The sequence below is a fragment of the Pteropus medius genome, unplaced genomic scaffold, assembly GCF_902729225.1.
Source record: "Pteropus medius unplaced genomic scaffold, Ma_sr-lr_union100, whole genome shotgun sequence".
NCBI classification, from domain to species: domain Eukaryota; kingdom Metazoa; phylum Chordata; class Mammalia; order Chiroptera; family Pteropodidae; genus Pteropus; species Pteropus medius.
The window spans coordinates 5,968,260-5,982,073 of NW_024350927.1; the positions used below are offsets into that span (position 1 = coordinate 5,968,260).

General features: G+C 40.1%; 1 long non-coding RNA gene and 1 pseudogene across 1 annotated transcript; both read left to right on the top strand.

Moving 5' to 3' along the window:
- The first annotated feature begins 17 nt into the window (after window positions 1-17).
- On the top strand, window positions 18-13,071 carry LOC120585841 (uncharacterized). The gene is made up of 3 exons (XR_005648534.1): window positions 18-363; window positions 6,204-6,287; window positions 12,696-13,071. It is a non-coding gene; the product is annotated as an uncharacterized LOC120585841 (long non-coding RNA).
- A 172-nt stretch (window positions 13,072-13,243) lies between these two features.
- LOC120585957 (uncharacterized) lies at window positions 13,244-13,362 on the top strand (annotated as a pseudogene).
- The last annotated feature ends 452 nt before the right edge of the window (window positions 13,363-13,814 follow it).

Below are 13,814 nucleotides of genomic sequence, written 5' to 3' on the forward strand. Positions count from 1 at the left end.
CGGGGCGACGCGGTGCCGTGGCGACGCCGCGCTGGTAGCGGGCGCGGCGGGCTGGGTGCAGGTAGGCTCATGGGAGGGCAGGGCCGCCGTGTGAGCGCTGAGTCCTCGAGGCACCGCCTGGCGCCGGCTGGTGGGCCAAAAGGGGATATCCGTCCGCGACCCGGCTCCGCAGGGCCTCCGTTGTTCCCAGGCCCTTGCTTTTTAGTGACTCACGAATGGCTCGACTCTCCACGATGCCGCCGAAATGAAGTAAAAGGAACGGAAAACGACTCCTTTCTGGGGCGAGCATTCTCTAACATACTGACGGTTCACGTTCTGAAAAACCTCTACACTCCCACCCCCGCAAAGAAAGCCCATTTGGAAGTAAAGTAACACAAATAGAACTTATTTTCATTTTACTTTGGTCTTTTAGAGTTTCTGATAAGGGTCACTTTAAAAAGTGTGTTCCTAAGTGATGGTGAATCTATGACAATGCATGAGGCCCAGAAAACTAAAGTGGGTACACATATACAGGGAAGAGTTTTGGAGTCAATGAAAAAATAACCTCACCTAGACAAGTACAAATTTTTTTGATCGAGAAATAACTGACATTTTAGTTTTAGGTGTACAACATAGTGACTTGATATTCGTATATGATATTATGAAATGATTACCACGTAAGTTTACCAAACATTACACGTGGTTACAATTTCTTCTGCTGAGAACAAAATTATTCTCAGCAACTTTCAAATATTCAATACAGTGTGGTTAGGTATAGTCCCCATATTGTACATTACATCCTCAGGACTTATCTTACAACTGGAAGTTCGTACTTTTGACCACCTTCACCCATGTCACTCCCCCACCCAGCCACCCACAATGACCAATCTGTTCTCTGACAAATACAAATATACAAATTAAAAGTCAGCATAAAAGTATCATATAATTCCTGACTTTGCTACATACAAAGAATATACTGTTTTGGATGGTTTACTGAACCATAATCTTAAAGATTACGTTCCAGAATTAAAGAGAATTTTTTTTTTTTTTTTTTTTGGTACTTGCTGAAAATAGTAACCTGACAGCTAGATATGTAGGGAATTTGTAAGTAAAATTAGACCACTGCTGGCTTTGCATATTATCTGCTCTCCAGGAAAGGAATCCTGTGTAAGCCTGAATTTGGACTCCTGGTGACACTAATGTTCATATATTCACTTCTCTTGTTAAACATCATTACTGCCATATAATTCGCATACCATACAATTTACCTATTTAAAGCCTACAATGGTCAGTGTATTCCCAAAGTTGTTCATCACTTACTCCAGAACATTTTTGTCACCCTTGAAATAAACTGCAAAACTATTAACAGTCGCTCCCCATCCTCCTCTCCCCTCCCCTCCCTCTGGACAGCCACTAATCTACTTTCCGTCTCTGTGGATTTACCTATTCTGGACATTTCGCATCAGTGGAATCCCACGCTAAATGACCTTTTGTGTCTAGCTGCTTTCACTTACCCATGTTGCAGCATTTGTCAGTACTTCATTTCCATACAAAGCCAAATAATCCCACTGTATGGATATATCACATCTTGTTTACCCATTCATCAGTTAATGGACATTTGGGTTGTTTCCATCTTTTGGCTATTATGAATAATGCTGCTGTAAATAATTATGTACAAGTTTTTGTGTGGACATGCGGTTTAAGTTCTCTTGAGTATATACCTAGAAGGAGAATTACTAAGTTCTATGTTTAACTCTTTGAGCAACATGACAATCTGTTTTCCAAAGCAGCTGCATCATTTTACATTCCCACCTGCAATGTATAAAGGTTCCAATTTTTTCACATCCTCACCAGCACTTGTTATTGTTTGTCTTTTTTAATTATAGCCACATGAACAGATGTGAAGTGGTATCTCACTGTGGTTTTGTTTTTCATTTCTCTAAGGACTACTGATGTTGAACATCTTTTCATGTGTTTATTAGCCATTTGTATATCTTTAGACAAATATCTATTCAAGTCCTTTGTTTATTTTTAATTGAATTATTTATCCTTTTACTGTTGAGTTGTAAGAGTTCTTTATATGTTCTGGATATGAGTCTCTTATCAGATATATAATTTGCAAATATTTTTACCTATTCTGTGAGTTGTCTTTTCACTTTCTTGATGGTATCATTAGCAGAACAATATTTTTTTTTTATTTTGATGTAGTTTTGTTTATTTTTCTTTTGTCACTTGTGCTTCTGATGGAGTAGATTCACTTTTACAAGGCATATTTAATTATTTAATATTTTTCTTTGTCCGTTTGAGCTGCTATAATAGAATGCCATAGACTGGGTGGCTTATAAACAAAATAAATCTATTTCTCAGTTCTGGAGGCTGGAAATCCAAGATCAGGGTGCCAGCCTGGTCTGGTCTGGTGAGCACCCTCTTCCAGGTTACAGACTTCCAGCTTCTCCTCTTTGTGACTGAGAGCAGAAGTGTGACTTCTCATTCACACATGACTGAGGACAGAGATTGGAAGCAAGCTCTCCTGTACCTCTAATAAGAGTGCTAATCTCGTTCATAAATGCTCCACCCCGTGATCTCATCTAATCCTAATTACCTCCGAAACTAATACCACTCCTGAATTTTTTCCCTATCATACAAATATCTCTGTCTATGTATTATAGGATACAATATCTACCTCCCAGTGATGATTCAAAAAGTGTAAGATAAAGAACTGATTGTATATTCATTTGCTGAATAGTGAAGATTATGCCACAGTATTTTATTCACCATAAATTCCATGTCTTATCTAGCATTAACCTTTTGTGATTTATGACATTTGGGTTTTCTGACATAGAGTTGATTTTTGAAGCTGTCTCACTATTTTAAAACTAAGAGATACATGGATGTCTTTACCATTTACATGGAACTCCACTCCATTTCTTTTTCTTAAATTCTAAACTACACTTTTTGCAAATATAATGTAATTTTGTAAAATCACAAAAATTAGAAATGAGGTCTCTTTGATCATAAGCTGCACTTCTCAGGATCTTTTACAATGAATCCCTCTAATACCCTCTAGTACCCTTTACAGATGTGTTTGAACCTAAGTGCTGGAGTTTCTACCACTTCCATTAGAGGAAGTTTTCCCACAAGATCATAAATAATAGTGTCTTGGAGGCGTTCGTGACGCTTAGCTCATGTTATCATTGTTTTGCTGGTCTCTTCCATTTGAGCATTACATTACCTGCTTTGGACCATGCAAAATAATCTGCCTCCCTTGGGGACTACCAAGCATCAGGGCCCAGGACAAATTAATTCTTAGAATTACTTGGCTGTGAGCAAAAATACTTGTTAATACTAGTAACAGATAAAGGGGGAGAACATAGAACAAATTAAAATGTGAGACTGAAAATAAAGTATACTTGGGCAGATTTTATTACTGTACAAAAGGGAAGAAGTGTGTGACTTTTTTTTACTCAAATTTTTTAAAAAATCACTTCCTCATCAACTAAAAGACAGTAAAGTGAATTCTAGAACTTATAATCTTTTTTTAAAATAAATTTATTTATTTAAAATAGTTTCAAGTATACAATACATTGGTTAGACATCTATAATGTTCATAAAATGATCCCCACAATTGCTCTCTCCCTCCCTGGCCCTCCACTTAGCCATCATATTAATACTAACTGCATTCCCTCCACCATGCTCCCCGTGCCCAACTATCAACTACTAATTTGTACTCCTTTAACCCTTCACCCCATTCTCCCAGCCTCCCAACCCCTCTCCCCTCTGTCTGTCACCAAATTGTCCACTATATTTGTGAGTCTGTTTTTGATTAGTTTGTTCTTTTTGTTCCTTAGTAGAATTTATAATCTTTTAGGATAGGTTCTATTCAAGCCAGAACATAGAGAGTTCACTGGATCAAAATTTATCTTCCTTCGGTTCTACAAAACAGCCCTACATCTGTAAATATACTCTGTTTTCTCTACTGCCATTAAAAGCCAGCCCTTCCCCTAGACTCTGGATTCCTGCTCCTCCTACCTTCTTAAGGACTTCGGTCCAGGTCTTATTCCCTTTCCTCTGCAGCATCATTTTCTCCTTCCCCGCTGGACACATATCTACTCTAAATCCCTACCCTAACCCTACATCGCCTTCGGGCTATGCCTCCCTTCATTGCTTCCCTTGACAGCAAAACACTCAAAAGAGTTAGCTTTGTTTATTATTCTCACTCCTTCGCTTACTCCTCAATCCAGCCCAGCCTGTCTGTACCATTCTGAGAAAATTCTTTCGTCAGGGTCACCAACAACCTCCATTTGGCCAAGACCAGTTCCATTTCTGGCTTCAATATTTATTCGTCTTCTCATGAGCATTCAGTGGAGTGCTTCTGTGTCTTTGAAACATTTTTCCCTAATCGGCTTCCATGAGACCACACTCCTCTAAGTTTTCCTCTTGCTTCACTGGAAGCTCTTTCTCAGGGTCGTTAGCTGCCTCCTCCGATGACCTTTAAAAAGTGTAGAGCTGCAGGGCTCAGAGCTGAGTCCTCTGCTCCGTTAACCCTCCTTCCCTAGGGGCCCTCAGACAGTCCCACGGCTCTAAAGAGCGTGTATATACGCTGACTGCCAAGTACATATCTGTAGCCAAAATCTCTCCCCTGAGTTCCACTATGTGTCCAGCTGCCTGACATTCGTACTGGGCTGCCTAATAGACACTTTGCTTCCACCAAGCTGCCCCTTCCTCCCCAAACCCCCCACAGCAAACGGCATCGCTAGCCGTCCAGTTGCCCAAGCCAAAACCTCGGCAACTTCCTTGACTCCTCCTTCCCCTCATACAGTCTTATCGGCAAATTATAGTAGGTCCCACTCCAAATAATCATAAACTTATTGTTCTCGTCTTTTCAATTCCCCTTGCAGTCCCTGAATCCAAGCTACCACCATTTCTTGTCTGGTCCTGTTTTACTCCCTTTTCAACCTACTCTTCAGAAAGCAGTCCGCATGACCTTCTTAAAACATAAATCAGATCACGTCATTCACCTGTTCAAAATCCCCCAGTGATGTCCCATTGTTCACTGAATAAAACCCAAGCTCCTTGTCGTGACCTGTAAGATCCTATGGCATTGGGTCACCTCTGACTCTCCTGCCTCGTCTTACACCACGCTCCCCTTGTCCTGTACTTCGATCCCACTGGCCTTTACTCTTCAATAAGACAAGCTCTTCCCCTTCTCGAGGCCTTGGTGGTTGGTGTCTCTTTGCCTGATAAACTCTTCCCCTGGCTTTTTGCATGGCTGTTTCCTTCTTATTCTTTGGGGTTTAACTCAAATGTCATCTCCTCATTTGTACATTAATTTGTTTAATGAATATTTATTGAGCACTTTGCATGTTCCGCCCTTTCCTATGTGCTGAGGATACAACATGCACGTTTGGGTCCTCTGAGAAGCAGACACCCAGATAGCATCAGACATGTCAGAGACTTATTTGGGGAAACGCATGTGAAGGGTGAAGGTTAAAGGCGAAGGTGGGGAGAGACTTCGGGTTTGACGTGGGTCTACTACCCCTGACAGGACCGGGGCAAGGAAGGAGCACTGGGTGGGAAGAATCTCCCTCTACAGACCAGTTCTAAGAACGTTTTTGGCCAAGCGGATGGGTGTCCCCAAGTCAAAGCTGCCCATGAGAGAAATCCCACCGCCTGCGGGAATGGGCCTGAATTAACATGGCATCCTGCCTGTGGGATCGGCCCGTGGGAGGCGTCACCTCTCACTAACACTGTGGGGGATCCAGAGAGGACACAGCTGGCGTCATCAGTGCATGACTCTCCCTGCAGCAGGAAATCTGAGTTTTCATGCTGTCACAGCATGTTAGGAAGAAACACGTCTTATTTCTTACGTTTCCGTGGAGGAGAGAGAATTCGAATGCCACTTCCAGCTTCACACTCCCATCTCGACTCACTCTTCCCAAGAAAGGAGGAGTTAGCTGACTGAGGGTGCTGGACTCAGCGCTGTCTGGCTTTCTCTCTGATACCCTACCTGCTTGCCTGGAAACTCTGGTCTGCTCTCCTTGCTGAAATAAGCTCACTGGGCCAGGATCTGCCTCTGTGGGGGAGCCTCCAGTTGTCCAACTGTGCCATTGACTAGTTAGGTATTTCTTATTTAGGGATGAAGTAGCAACTCATTTATTAGCAATAAGATGATTTTTTTTTTTTAATCTCCACTTTTCTGTGTCCTATGTCCTATTTCTGAACAGATTCCAAATTGAGGACCTCCACCCCCACCCTGGGAAATCCCATGACAGCTGTGAGCAAGACAGGAAGACGGACAAGCTTGTGAGGTTTGCATGCTAATGATAAGTTAGCCCTCCTCGGCCACTCTCTCTAAAGTCACTTGCCTTTCTCCATCACCCTTTTATCACATCCCCTGTTTAGTTCTTTCATGGCAAAATCTGAAAGGATACTATTTACTTGCTTACTTGTTTATTGCCTCCCCCCACCACCTCCAAGAGAATGTGAACCCTTTGAGATCAGAGCCCCGGTCTGTCTTGTTTATTGCTAAAACTTCAGTAACTAGAAAAGAACGTGAATAGGCAAAAAATATTTATTGAGCACTGACTAGGTACAGAGGTGTAAGAGCGGTAAAAACAAAAACAAACACCCCTGCCCTCGAGGAGCTTACATCCACCAAGGGAGGCAGACGATAAGTAAAATAATTAAATTATATAGAATACTGAAAGGTGATAAATGCTATGGATTAAAATAAATCCAAGAAGAAGAATAAAGCAAAAACGATGGGTGTTTTCATGTTAAAGAAGGTGGTCTGAGAAGACCTAACCAAGCCAGTAACATTTGAAGAAAGACCTAAAGGGAGGGAAGAAGTGAGCCAAGTAAATGTCGGAGGGAGAGAATTAGGAGCAGAGCAAACGGAAGGCCCTGAGTCAGGAATAAGCGTGGCAGGTGGCCAGCGTGGCCCAAGCAGCGTGTTAAAGAAAGCAGGGTGATGTCTGTGGCTTTTTACACTGAGAATGGGAGCTGTTGGAGAGTTCTGCACAGAAGAGTGACATGATCTGCCTTATGTTTTAAAGGGATCGCTCAGACTGCTATGTTGAACACAGACCATAGGGGAGAAAGAGTAGAAGCATAGAGATCTGTTAGGTGAGAGGCACCATGATGCAGGTGAGAGGTGCTGGGGGCTCTAAACAAGGTGGCAGCAGTGAAGGTAGGGAGAAGTGGTTGGATTCTGGATACAGTTTGAAGAAGGAGCCAACAGAATTTGGGAGTGGAGTGTGAGAATGAAAACAAAAATAAAGTCAAGGATGACGCCAACTCTTAGTAGAAAGATGAAGTTGCCATTTGTTGAGATGGGGAGAACTCTGGGTGGAGTAGATTTTGAGGAGAAAATAAGGAGCTCAGCATATTAAATCTTAAGATTTCTACTAGACCTTGAAGTAAAGATGTCAAGGAGGCAGTTGGATAGATAGATCTGGGGTTTAGGAGAAAGGTATAGACTAGAGACATTAATTAAGCATCTTCGGTGCACAGATAAAATTGGAAGTCCTAAGATGGCATGAGATCACTAAAGGAGTGATTACAGCAAGAGAGGAGGTCTCCAGACTGAGCCCTGAGGCCTCCAACATTAAGAAGCAACTGGTGGAAAAGGAACCAGCAAAAGGGACAGACAGACAGGGACTGGCCTTGGAGTTGGAGGAAAATTACTAGATGGTGGAATCTGATAAATTGAATAATGTTCAAAGAAAGATGGAATGAGCAACCGTTGCCAACGCTGCTGATAGATCATGTCAGATGAAGGCTGAGATTGTCCATTAAATTTAGCAACGAGCAGTTTCTTGGTGACCTTGAGAGCAGTTTTTGTGGAGTGATGAGTCAGGAACCTGATCCGAGCACGCTGAAGAAAAATGTAAGTATAGACAACTCTCTCAAGAAGTTTTGCGGCAAAAGAGAGCAGAGCTGAAGGGAGAAGTGTTTGTTTTTAAGGTTGGGAGAAATAATATCACATCTTTCATGTTAACGGGAATTATTAGAAGAGAGGGAAAAATTTGAAGGTTTAGGAAAAAGTAGGGAATAACAACAGCACTGTTCGATTGTGTACTATTGGTGTTGTCTTTGAATGCTTTACCATCTAAGAAGTATATCCTTATCTTATAAGTTGGAAAAAATCTTGAAAGAAAAATAGTAGCAATATTTTTCTTACAAGGCCTTTAAGGACTAGATCTTGTCTGTTATTGCTATTGACTTGATGTTAGCCATTTTCTATTTTTTAAACTCCTTCTTGCCTAAAATGATGGTGACTGCCTGGCAAGGAATGCCTACGGCTTTCTAAGGCTTGTTAATAATTCTATGTCATTTCTGGCTATAATCGGAGGCAATGCCTGTGATTGACCTAACGTCTCTAAAGTTAACTATTTGAATTTCGTCCATTCCGACTCTTACTTGGGCTTAGAATTCAGACTTCCTCTTGCTTGGAGTAGGATTTCATTTTGTAGGGTTACATGGTTACACCGAATGTCTGGGATTGTTCGGTGCACTCAGCAGACATGGTTCCCAAAGCCAGGAAAGAAATCAGCGCTGCTGACTCAGTCTCTCACCTACTCTAGCCTATAACGGGCAAAGCATCGTGCAAGGTAGAAATCGAACTGGTGAAGCGGGACACACGAGGTGTTACCATACCCATAAGACACTTCCATTCAAGGAGACAGACAAAATACTTACAGAACTATAATACGTGGTCAAAAGTGCTAAGTGTCATAAAAGAAACTCAAGGAAAGTCCTAGCGGAATCCTAAGGAAAAAGAGATTACAGCTCTGACTCACTGCAGCAGGAAGGTATTCTGAAGGAAATCTTCCAGGAGCCTTGCAATGATCTCAATTCGTATCATTATTTCCCTGTATTTTAAAGCGTGATAATTCATTCTTATAATCCCCTGGAAAGTGAGAACATTTTGACACCACTTTCATTTAACAGCCAAATGGACTTACGTTATCTCTTTTTGATAAAAAAAATTTTTCCATCGATATTATACTTAAAATCTAATATTAGAAGAGTTTTGTTTAATTTTTAAAAGCTAATGAATAGTCGTGTTTTAATTTTAAAAAAAGGTTTAATATGTTTTTAAATATAGCTTTGAGTTGGTGAACCACTCGCCAACTCAAAGCTATATTTCCTCATGAAGTGAAAAGAAGTATTATCTGGAGGAAATTCTACTTCTTGGCTATATTTTTATCATAAGTCACCTACCTTCCTTTCTCTTTACTCTTAGAAAAGAATAGAGAGGGACGTGAAGGAAGGTAACCACCTCACAAGGAAGTTCTTTCTTTCCTAGGTATATTCTTTCTTCCCAAAATCGGTTGCATCAGATTCAAGGAGTTTGGGGAGAGAGGCGAGGTACATAGTGTCAGGAACTAAAAAATACTAATTGTGCCCCTTTCCCCTCCTTTTCGCTCTTAACATTTCCGGCAGCCTCAAATGTGACTTGGCTGACATCACAGCAGACCCAGAGAGATACACTGAAAAAAGTAATACACTGAATTTAGGAAAACATTTAAAAAATATATAATTTGTTTTGTTTGATAAGGTTATAAGTTTGATGTGAGTGAAGGATAAATACTCCCACCTCTCCCAACTTCCGTCAGTGTGTCTGTGTAAGAACTATCGGGTAGGTAATAGAACTATTCAAAGGAGTGTAAATCAACCATGCAAACTGTAAAACACAAGGCACGTTTCTATTTTTATGCAACTACATAAAAATCACAAGTGTTCATCAGTGTTGTATCTGAGTATCAAGAGATAAAAATACTTATAAAGAAACCTATTTGATTTGAACACTTATTTCCATTGATATATATAATTCCTGTTTTATTACATCTCTAGATAACATACATGTAAAATGAGGTTCCAGAAAGCAGTTCTAGTTTACACAATTCTGGGAGACAAGTTTCTAAATGATATTTTAATACGTTTCTCTGCAACTGGACTTAATCGGAGATTATAACTTTGTTTCTGAAAAATTGTTCCGATAGTAAAATAGCAGAGCAAACAGTCAAAGGAACATTTTAACTCCTTTCCGTTTCTCTAGGTATATTCTTTCTTTCCAAAAAATGTTTCATTGTGAAATATAACACATATGCAGAAATGTGCATAAAACTAATTATAAAGTAAAACCTGTGTATCATCACCTCGGTCAAGGAATCTGGCGTTTCCAAGCCTTAGTCACCGCCCCTCTGCCCCCATGCCCTCCTGATGACAACCTGTCACTAATGTCTAGAGGGGTCACTATCCTGACTTTCTCATTGATCATTTCCTTACTTTTCTTCATAAATTTACCACATTCGTGGACATCTCAGAACAAGTTTTGCCTACTTTTTAATTGTATATAAATGAAATTATGCTATAGTATTTTTTTGCATCTGATTTTTTTGTTCATATTACGATTCATCCATGTTATTGTATTTAGCTTACATAGTTTATTCATATTCATTGCTGTAAAATATCCCATTGTATGAACACACCACAATTTATTTATTCATTTCATTTCTTTTTTTCTCAAGGAAAAAACTGCACATTCACCTCACACGGGCCATGTCTTGCAAATCAAGATCAGGTTCATTTTTCTTTGCATAATTCAGGAAATCCAAATAAATATTGCTGAAGCCAGTTACCTTGTCACCCACCAAAACAAGTTCTACTCCACATACAAAGATGACAACTGGTGTGTAGTATACATTTGGACTAGTTTTTCCCAGATTTCTGTTTTAGGGTGAAGGACATTGAAGACCATTTGTTTCTGCTGAAATAGTTGTTTGGTCATGAACGTCCTGATCCAGAGAGTGATTATGTCTTTCATGATGGCGGTCTATCCTTTAGCAGCCAGAGAGGAAAAGAGCCATTTCGTTCTCGATGAACATATCTTTCCAGTTACAAACAATGCGGTTATGAATAGTTTTGTTTTTGTATCCTGGCACACCTAAAGCACAAGCATCCCTTTTTTCTTTGACTTAAAAATAACAATAGTCTCTTTATTGGAATGCAATTACTGCTTTCTTTTCCTGGAAAGTTCCAATATTTTCCTTGGTTTATTAACATTCATGTATTTGAATAGAAAGCTCAAGCTGCATATTTAATATTTGGAATATACGTTTTGTTTGTTCAGTCTAGTGTTGTCATCCAGCATTACTCACTGTATAGGAAAACAGGGTGGGAGAACAAGGTAAATAACACGGGCTCTAGAATCATGTAGCTTTTAAGCAAATTGTTTAATTTCTCTAATCTTTGGGTTTTTATTGTATAGTATTTGAGTAATAATACTTTACAGTGTTATTGTAAAGCATGTCTGTAAGGATTCCTTACAACGCAAGTAATAAAATCCTACTCACACTGTTTCAGATACTAAAAGACTGTTGACCCACCTGACCTGAAAAAGTGGGAGGCAGGAAACAGGAATAGAGGAAGAATAAAATTTCTTTCTACCATCGATAGATAAAAATCTTTCACTCTGATTGGGCCAACTATGCTTTCATTACCTGGCCCTGAGCCAATCACGATGGATGTAGGAAATGCTGACCATGATTAAACCAGTCTGGGCTCACTCACAGGAGTAGGGGTATGGCCATTCTAAGCGTATGGCTGGGACGAAATGGAGAAGGCATAAAATGGATGTTAGGGAGGCAACTACAATGTTCACTCCCCCAGATTCGTGAACAATAAGAGTAAAGGGCTCAGTCTATTGACTGACCCTCTGTCAGTTCTAACTGTTCTGGGGGCTGCCAGCACCATAATCTGACCTGTCTGTCATTCTCAATACTAAAATAAGCATTTTTCAAAGTGATGAGCTAAATCTACACCTCTTCATGTAAAAAAGAAAAAAGTTATCCTGTAATTTCACGACTGGTGAATTTTATATTCGCAGAAAACATTTTCACTGAGCAGATGGGATCAGGAATGTACCTGTCATTTTCAACCTAAACCCAAAGCTTGTTTCTTGTTACTGATTAGAAGAGTTTGCAAAGGTCCCAAAACATTGTTCCCTGAAGATATAATTAAATGCTAATGAGCACATCGAGTAAATATCAAAAGGCAGATCTGTCATCTGTGGAGAACTGAAGACCTTTAAAATGAAAGGAGGCCAAGAAAATTAGGGAAAATAGCATCCTACGAAAGATCTTGGAAATAGAGATTCTTGCCCTGGGCAAAAACAAAAGCGAGTGTAAAAAGTATTCATTTTAAGGATATCGTTGAGTTTATTGTCTGAGACTCCAAATGAAGAGGCTATAAAATAATAGCAAACGGGCTCAAGGGAACTTTTCGGAGTAATGGACATGCTCTGATGGTAGGGATGGTTGCCCAACTGTATAAATTTCCTAAAAATTATGGAACTGTACACTTACAATGGGTGAATTTTATGGCACATAAATTGTAACTCGATAAAGCTGTTAAAATTAAGAAAAAAACACTATCAAAAACCCAAGCAAAATTGGAAGGTTGTTTCTTCTCCTCCAACTCTTCCTTTTTCTCTTTTTTTTTTTCCTTTAAGTGCATCCAGAATGCGTAGATCATGGAGGTGCTTCCTAGAAGGTATTCCTTTGCTAAGGATGAGCCTTTCCAGCACTGGGCTTATGCATTTCTGAACCAGGGTGATTTTTTTTTTCAATTTCAGCTTTATTAAGGTCTAACTGACATATATATATTGGGGGCCTTAATCAAGTTATTGATTTAACCTACTTGGTTGTCAGGTCAAAAGCAGACTCTGGCAAATCTTGACCTGGACGTCACGCCCCAGCCTTGGAGATGATGAGCGAAGCTGCTGCGTGAAGCCTTGAGAAAGAGGCTGTAACTTAAGGGATTCAAAAACGGAGACTTGTGTTTTCAGCTTGCTTGTTGTCAAGTTCCCTCCTCACTTTGCTTCTATAGTTAAAAGTGAACGCATCTTCTGGATCCCGTCTGAATTTGGGAATGCTGACCTGGAATGGAGGGTGACACTGCCATGTGTATGGAGCCTTGGGATATGCAAAGTGTAACATCAGCTTAAGTATCCAAGTCACTAGGACATACGAGCACATAGTCAGCACACAGTGTGTCCTGAAGGAATAAAGAAATGAATAATTGAAAGTTTTCTTCATGGAAACTGTCTCGTGGGGTTCTAATGGCCAAAACAGCAGAAGTAAGGGGAGAAACACAGGAGGAACAAGAATGCCCCAGCTTACTCTGTGACCTTGGGTGAGCTACTTAATATGAGACTTAATGTGTGTCTGAGTGCCTCCTCTATAAAATGGGAATAAGAGTCTGTGGCCATGCCACCCTGAACAAGCTCCATCCCGTCTGATCTCGGAATCTAAGTAGGGTCGGGCCTGGTTAGTACTTGGATGGGAGACCACCTAGGAAGACCAAGTGCTGTAGGCGTAAAAACTTTTTTTAAAAAATAAGGGATTGTAAGTTAACAAGGTCCTTGCAATCTGTGAGGTCAACCAACGGTGCCTCGCCTAATCAATAAAACTAAATAAATAAATAAATAAAAATTTAAATAAAATGAGAATAAGAAGACTAGTTCATATGTTGTAAAAATTAATGATTCGATCCACATAAAGTACTTAGAACGGTGTTTGACCCATAGCAAACATTACATAAGTGGTTTATTATCACCTATTGTTTCAACTTCTCTTTTAGTGAACTAGCATTTTCTGTCTTTCTGTGTCCACCATACTCTTCCCCACTTCTGAGTTTATGCCCGAAAGAATTGAAAGCAGGGACTCGAACAGGTGTTTGTACAATGTGCACGAGAGCATGCATTCACAATCACCAAAGGTGGAAACAACCCAAATGCCCATCAGGGGATGAATGGATACACAAAAAGT